Raw genomic sequence first — 8,706 nt, forward strand, 5'->3', positions numbered from 1 at the left:
CAAAATCACTCGCTCATGTCTTGTGTCCCATTCTGGCCGGTTCTCGAGCAATGCATGGCTTAAATTGATTAGTTGTTGTCGGTAGCGTTCTCCGTTGACAATTTCGCCTAGTTTCAACAGCTCATAGTAAACCACTCCTTTCTGGTCCCACCAAACGCAGAGCATTGTTTTCTTTCCGAATCGCCACTTCTAAAGCGTTTAAACCAATCTTCACAGGTTGTTTTCGATGGTGCATGTTCGCCGTAAGCCTCCTCAAGCAAACGACGTGCTTCAGCTGCATTTTTGACCAAGTGAAAGCAGAAAAGCAAGACTTCCCGCGAATGCTGTTTTTTTGGCACAAAACCCGACATTTTCACTATTGCATAAAAATTTTTTTTCGTCTCGAAACTGGAAATATTTTGATTGATTATTGTCGTCAGATGTCGCAGCTACAAAAAGTAAACAACTTCAGACATGTATGTCGACTACTGTGGCGCCCCAGGTGAACCAGCCTTAAGAGTAGTAGTGTCGAGAGTGGACACGAGAGCGCTACAGACTCATTCTCTGTAGAAATGTAAGAACCGTGTAACGGAAGGATAAATAAAGCTCAATCTGTTGCTCAGCTAAAGTGTAGTGATTACTCCCTACACTACATGTGTCGTTGGCGCCATCCATGTGTGAAACCCGGAAACTTATTTGTACACCTAGTAATAGTAATCAGTTAATTATGTTGGGTATTTGAATAGATCCGGACGGGATTTTTAATATACTTAAATCTTTATTATAACCTTATTGTTACATACAAATATTACCACGCGAATAATAATGAGAAGGCGGGGATCACGGTAAGAAAATCCAAGTGCGTCGCCCCGCGAGAAAATAGTGAATAATGTATACCAACCTAAAGAGACGCTCAGGTATAACAGAAAACCAATATATTGACCTGTTTACATGAACATCAAAATAAAATATTCTTAATGATAAAGAGGGGTAGTGGAACAAATTAAACTATAAAACGAATACGCATATCTCCACATTTCCCCACCTGCGTAGAGTTATGTAGTTTCAAACCAATACAGAAATACATAAAATTTACTTCAAAGTAATTAATACAGATTTAATTCCTTACAACTCCACACAAGTTTATCTCTAGTCACGGCTTTAGTAAGAAAATCCGCTTTCATTAAGTCTGAACTAATAGAAGATACAGAAACATTTCCTCTGGCGACTTCATCCTTGATAAATTGAATTTTTAACAATACATGACGTAATCTACGTGACGACCTTGCATCTTTCAGTACATCAATTGCTGACTGACTGTCACTCGCTATACTTACTGGTAACCTGTAAAAGGTTTCAAAACCTAGTTTAGATAACAAACCGATTAGCCATTTTACATTTTTAGTTACATCATTAATCGCAAACAATTCTGCTTCGCACGTAGAATCCGGTACACATTTCTGCTTACGACAGTTCCACATTATAAGTGATTTACCTAATTGAATCACGCCACCTGAGATAGATTTCATTTTGACTCCATTTCCCCAACTCGCATCACTACTTCCGTTGAGTCCACCTTGTTCTCGATTGTAACGGAGCTTATAATTTAAAGTACCGGATAAATAACGTAGTATTCTTTTTGTCATTAAGTAGTGACGTTTCTCTGGACGGGTATTAAATTGTGATAGGTAATTTACCGCGAAAGTAATGTCTGGCCTTGTCCTGTTACTTAAATAAAGTAATTCTCCGATTATTTCTTGATAGTTCTTTGTCTCTATAACATCATCAGATGAATCATGCTCCTTATCCTGTCCTGAAACTATGGGTGTTGCTACTGGTTTACAATCTGACATCCCATATTTTTCCAATAACGTTCTAATGTATCTTTCTTGTGAAATTGTTATTTCCTTTTCGGAGTACTTGATTTCCATACCTAAAAATGTACCTCCATTGGTAGTTTCATTAAGTTCGAATACTTTGCGTAGATTCACTACAAGGTCATTACTCGCTTTTATGTCATTATCAATAATAGAGAGATCATCTACATAAACGCTTACGTAAATGAGAACATCATCTTTATTATATATGAAGATACAATTATCATTAGCTAGCTGCTTAAGACCTAAGTTTAATAACTCTTTACGAAGTCGTTTGAACCAATTACGTCCCGATTGAGGCAATCCGTAAATACTTTTTTGCAATCTACATATTTTATTAGAGTCAATCATTTTTTCGAAACCCGGTGGTGCTTCCATGTATACTGTTTCATCAAGAGACCCGTACAGATAGGCTGTCTTTACATCAAAGAAACGAATACGCATATTTCGTTTAGCTGCAATGCTTAATAATGTTCTCCATGCTTCGATGTTGACTACAGGAGAGTACGATTCCTCGAAATCCCTATGCTTTACTTGGTTAAATCCCGCGGCAACTAATCGCGCTTTATATCTTTTAATTGTATCATTAGGATAGTTTTTAATAGAATAAACCCATTTGCTTTTTATAGTTTTTATATTTGGTGGTCTATCAACAATCTTCCACACACTATGAGAATTTAGCGACTCTATCTCATCTTTCATAGCGTTATACCAGTCTAACCAGTTTTTACTTTCTTTTGCTTCATTGATGTTATTTGGAACTATCTCATAATTAGCCTCGTTAGCCTCAAAATGAATTGTGTTGTCTACTGAGACATTATCACTACTTGTACCTGTAATTCGTTTTGACCTTCGAACGCCTTGTTCTAATAACCTTGCTTCGCGATCCCGTTTCTGCTCATCTAAACGCATTTGCATTGTAGCTTTGGTCGTACCTACTGGTCTACCCTTATGTCTTTCATTAACATCTGTATTTAGAGGTAAATGGCTTTCGTCATCGGATGTGTCTGATCTGGTATCGGATTCCGCATCCACGTCAACCTCGGGCGTTTCATTTCCATTCAGTATTAATGTCTCAATTAATTCATCATTTAATGACTCGAAATCAAAAGCTTTAAATTCCTCATTAGATACCTTTTTATAGTTAAGCAAAACAGAACCCATAGTGTTTTCATGAAATTTAACTGTTCGCTCCTCTATTACCCTTTGATTCTTAATATCGTAGATGCGATATCCGCTACGACCTCTAGCATAGCCTACCATTATACCGGTTTCGCCTCTAGGCTGTAATTTATTATATTACGGTGTTGTTTAGGTACACAGAAAAATGCTACACAACCGAATACTCTCAAGTGTTCTAATGATGGCTTATAGCCAAAAAATAATTCGAAGGGTGTATTCTTTTTCCCTTTTCTAGGTGTCAAATTCGTGATGTGACTTGCTGTTGTCACGGCTTCTGCCCAAAACTCAGGGGGTAGTTTACTATCATTTAACATGGTCCGAGCCCTATCTAATAGTACGCGGTTCGCCCTTTCCACTTTCCCGTTGCTCTGTGGGTTAAAAGGCACTTTTGATGTCCAATACCTGATTCATTTAGATGCTTACGAAAATTTTCGTTAATGAACTCTCGGCTATTGTCAGTTCTAATACTTTTGATCTTAGTCTCCAACCTGTTCTCGAATTTTTTCTGAAATTCAATAAAATAGTCTAATGCTTCACTCTTATGTCTGAAAAAATATACGAAATACATGCCCGTGTAATCATCCACTATTACCATCATGTATCTAGAACCCTTGATTGAATTAGTTGGCATAGGTCCGCACAAATCAATATACACTAATTCTAATGGTTTCTCAGTGACTCTATACTCTACTATTTTGTGACTTTTTTGCGTTAACTTTGATCTACTACACGATTCGCATTCAATTTCGCCCCTACAAATTTCATTGGCATTCTTAACAAGAGATTCATTGATTAACCTATCTATATATTTAGGGCTCAAATGCGCTAAACGTTTATGCCATAACATTTCACTACTCATGTTTTCGGCATACAAGTGTTCTATTAACGTCGTAGATTAGTGCTATGTCTTTGCCGAATGTTACCCTGTAACCCATTTCGTCTAATTTTCGTATGGAAAGCAAGTTATTTCTTAATTCAGGCACAAACAGAGTGTCTTTAAGGCATATTTTAGATCCGTATTTGTCATCAATCTCGAATTTACTATTAACTGAGCCGATTCCTTCTGATTTTGTCATACATCCCTTACCTGCCAGAAAAATGTCACCATTTACAGGATGAAAATCGTTAAGTACAAATTTCTCTTTAATCATGTGACTACTGCTACCGCTATCAAGTACCCAACTTACTCTGTAACTATTATTTACACAGTCTCCGTCGTTTGCTTCGAATGCGTAGTCATCAGTGGCTTCGTTAGCTCTTTCCTTCCTATCGTTGGATTTTTCGTTCCGATCGTTGCGTCCGTCCTGACGATTTTGTTGTGGACGCCCTGTGTGTTGTGCATCGGTACGTTGGTTTCCACGTTCCCTGTCTTGTCGATCCTTTCTTTCGCCATCATTGTCATTAGATTTTCGATGCCAACACGTTTTTGCTATGTGCCCAGATTTTTTGCATATGTAACATTTCTTCCCAATATTGCGTTTTCCGTCTCTTGCTGCATAAGCCGCATCGTTACGTTTCTTCTGGTTATTCAACTCTCTTTCTTCCTCTCGTAAGTCTTCTAATACGTCGTCGAGTCTCTTGTCTCGTTGTGTTTTAAGTGTATTCCTGATACGATTAAATTTACCGTTTAAGCCTCTCACAACGTGGTAGACGAGCTCGCGATCCGATGTTCTAACGCTCAGACTTTTGCATTTCGACACTAGACCTCGTGCCCGTGCGACGTAATCCGCTGCTGTCTCCTTATCGCTCATTGTTATGTTGCGTAATTCAACTGTGGCGTCGATTTTAGAATCTTCAAGGCGGCCCACATACGTTTCTTTGATTTTTGCCCATAGTATCTTCGCGTTGGTTTCGTCCGTGAACTGCATGGCTTGGTCATCGGATAAGGTTAGCTTTATAATGCATATGGCGTCATCGTTATCGCTATCCCATTTCTCGCGTTCCTTGTCGCCTATAGGTCGATCGGTTGCAAGAACGTATCTCGTCCTTTTTAAACCTAATAGTGCTTCTAATTTCATAGCCCACACATAATAATTCATAGCCGTAAGTTGTGGAACAGAGCTCATTGGTATCTTGTCCATTTTTACTGTAACACCTTTTCTTTACCTTTTTCCTAATCCTTCCGGCGTGTCTGCTTTTTGCTTCGATCGCTGCTCAAAGTTTTCTTGTCGGCTTTTACTCTTCCTTTTGCAGCTTCTTTTCCCGTTTCGGTAACCACGCTCTGCTACCAGAATGTTGGGTATTTGAATAGATCCGGACGGGATTTTTAATATACTTAAACGTTTATTATAACCTTATTGTTACATACAAATATTACCACGAGAATAACAATAAGAAGGCGGGGATCACGGTAAAAAAATCCAAGTGCGTCGCCCCGCGAGAAAATAGTGAATAATGTATACCAACCTAAAGAGACGCTCAGCGGGTATAACAGAAAACCAATATATTGACCTGTTTACATGAACATCAAAATAAAATATCCTTAATGATAAAGAGGGGTAGTGGAACAAATTAAACTATAAAACGAATACGCACATCTCCACAAATTATTCAAATTGCGCAAAATTTTGTTATTCTCGAGGCATTGAACAACATCGCTTTAAACATAGACAATGAAAAGAATATAAAACATCTGACCGATATATATGTTGGACCAGAATGTGAAAACTTCTTAACAACACAGTCTTCCGAAATTGAGCAACAAATAAAATATAAATGTTTAGATTTTTATAAAACAACTTTTAAAGAAATGATATAATAAAACATTTGCCATATAACGATCCTTTTTTTTAATTAAATTTTTTAGATCCTAAAGTTGCGCTTTATATTGAAAGTAGAGATGAATTTAAAGATTTATCGGATATTGCTACAAAAATAGAAAATATTGATATTTCACATCTTGCATTTGAATGGCGAATTTTATCTACAGTTTTTAATGATACAGAAAAAAATGAATTAAGTTCTTTAGAAATAGATATGTGGCAAAAAAAAAATTAAATTTTGAAGATAATAATAAAGAAAAAATGTTTCCTAATTTAGAATTAGTAGTAGAAGCTGTTTTATCTTTACCTCACTCCAATGCTGAAGCCGAACGTATATTTTCAATTGTAACTGATGTGAAATGTAAGAAACATAATCGATTAGCTAATGATACCATTTCGGCCATTTGTAAAATTCGATCTCATTTTCAAACAGAAGATAGTGATTGTATAAATTTTGAACCTGATTCAAGACATTTGGAATTTCATAATGCACAAAATTTATATACAGAACGTTAATAATTAATTATTTACGTTCTGTAAATTAATTAATTGTTTATATTATTATTTTAATTTATTATGTTCACTTATCTTTTTATTTTTATTTTATGAACAAATATTTAATTAAATGTTTTTGATATATATTAATCATATAGTATTACTAATTATTTTCTTTTCTGAGTTTATTTGTTCCAGATAAGTGCTTCCAAGTGTCGTGCAATATTATTTATGATTATTATTATTAAACTATTTGTTTTCTTTTTGTGATATTTTGTGATATGCGCGTAATATAGCATTAGAATTAAGCATTAGATAAGCGTTACTTGTTTTTTTTACTTTTAATGTTTTCATATTTAATCAAATATTTATTTTTTTATTTATAAAGAAAAATATAAATTTGTTTTCTGAATACTGGTAAGGTTTTTGGCAGTTTCCCTTACCCTTGCAACAAATGTTGGTATTCTTTATAATTCTGCCAAATAAAATATTATATCTATTATAAATTTCTGTTTATTTATTTAGGAATCTTACACCTTTAATATATTTACAGTATAACACTAAATTAGATGGACAATCTTAATTATTGTTATTATTGTTATATTATTATTGTTATCAATTATTGGTGTTTTCGGTTTATATAACTTCATATTATATTATAATCTCGTCACTTCTATTATTGATTTTTTTTTACTGATTTCGATTTTTAATAATAAATAATAATAAAAAAACAAAAAGTGATATAAATTATCTATATGGCTCAATCAGAATAAATCAAAAGTGAAAAGAAGCTGTTTTAGCTGCTCCAACAGATTATATTATTGATATTTTGAAAACGTTCAATTCGTTACACAATAGATTGCACTAACAACACTGATGACTATGTCGTTGGACGTCAACAATGGCAACGACGACGACGATACCGGACGACGACGACGACTTTGATATATTGATATAGTAAATACGCACACGCATGAAGACATATAGAGGAAAGGTCCCTATTATGAGATATCGAATTCATTTTGGGTAAATGCTAGAAGTCTATAAGCAGAATAAAAAAAAATGATAGATCATTTATAAAGAATTTAATAAGCTTTAAGATGACGTTACCTAAAATTTAATTCAAATTCCATTTTTTTTAAATTAAAAAAATGTAAAAAGTGAGAAAAACACAAAATGAAAAAATTGTGCTCCTAATAGAGATGTCCCGAAAGATCGATAATAAAACGGAAAGTATATCAATATTGCAATTAAAAAACTTTATTTAATGTTTCTAAAATACGAACAAACATAGCCAGCGTGCGCGAAAAATGAGCATACAATAGATTATATTTAGAACTTGTTTTCAGGTAATTGGAATTAAGCATCGCAGATATAGGTACTCGACGTTCATTCCGGTTGTCTTTTTTTATGCAGATATAGACACTTTCATTCCGACGTTCATTCCGGTTGTTTTTTTTATTATTGTACAATAACATTTATACTTTAGCAACGATTTTCACTATAACATAGGAGCATTCCTAATATTTCATATTAGGAATATTCTGGGTATTTCATATTACGATTTCCACGCCTTATAGCTTTACGATCATCAAATCTAACTTCTATAATTAAACAATTCAACATATCTCGTATTTTTCCATTAGTACGACCTTACTCTATCACTACATGAAGATGTTATTGCCAAATATTTATTTATTAAATAATAAATAAGGTTTAAATCCTCATTTCAATAAAACATCCAAATTCTAAAATCTTGTTTTACATAACTACAGGCATGAACTAATAATGAACTTTTTACTAAATATAATAGTTTTCAATCCAAGAGCAATAAATTCATAATGGAACCAATAGATAGCATTTATTAGTTTAGCAGAAACGGGGTATATATACTCATAACAGGAGACTTTCCTCTATTATTAATCATATAAGATGTTTAACACTACAAAATGCATGATATCTCAACAAAGTAACCTTTTTAAAAAAAGGTAAAAAAAAGGCGCCAAGTGTGCATACCCTTCCATAAACCCATAAAAAACTGCCTCAGTAGTACGTATGCATGTATTAAAAAAAAAATGAAATAAAATCTTTAAATTGCGCCAATTGCAAAAGAAATTAATATACCTTTTTGTTGCAACATATAACATATACTATTGTACTTAATACATTTTCTTGCAACATATAACATATACTATTGTACTTTGTAAATTGCGAAAAGAACATATATTTTATTGCAACATATAACATTTTTTAATAAACGAGAAAAAGTGATACGTACCTTTATCTTTCTATTCAAGAGTCTTTTATATTTACAATGGAATACATCATGTAATCTCAAAAAATTAAAGACGAAGCATCACAAAATGAGAAAATTTTATTAAAATAACAAAATTTTTTATGTAAAAAAACTT

Source organism: Mycetomoellerius zeteki, unplaced genomic scaffold, assembly GCF_001594055.1.
Source record: "Mycetomoellerius zeteki isolate Tzet28-1 unplaced genomic scaffold, Tzet1.0 scaffold142, whole genome shotgun sequence".
In the NCBI taxonomy this organism is placed as follows: Eukaryota; Metazoa; Arthropoda; class Insecta; order Hymenoptera; family Formicidae; genus Mycetomoellerius; species Mycetomoellerius zeteki.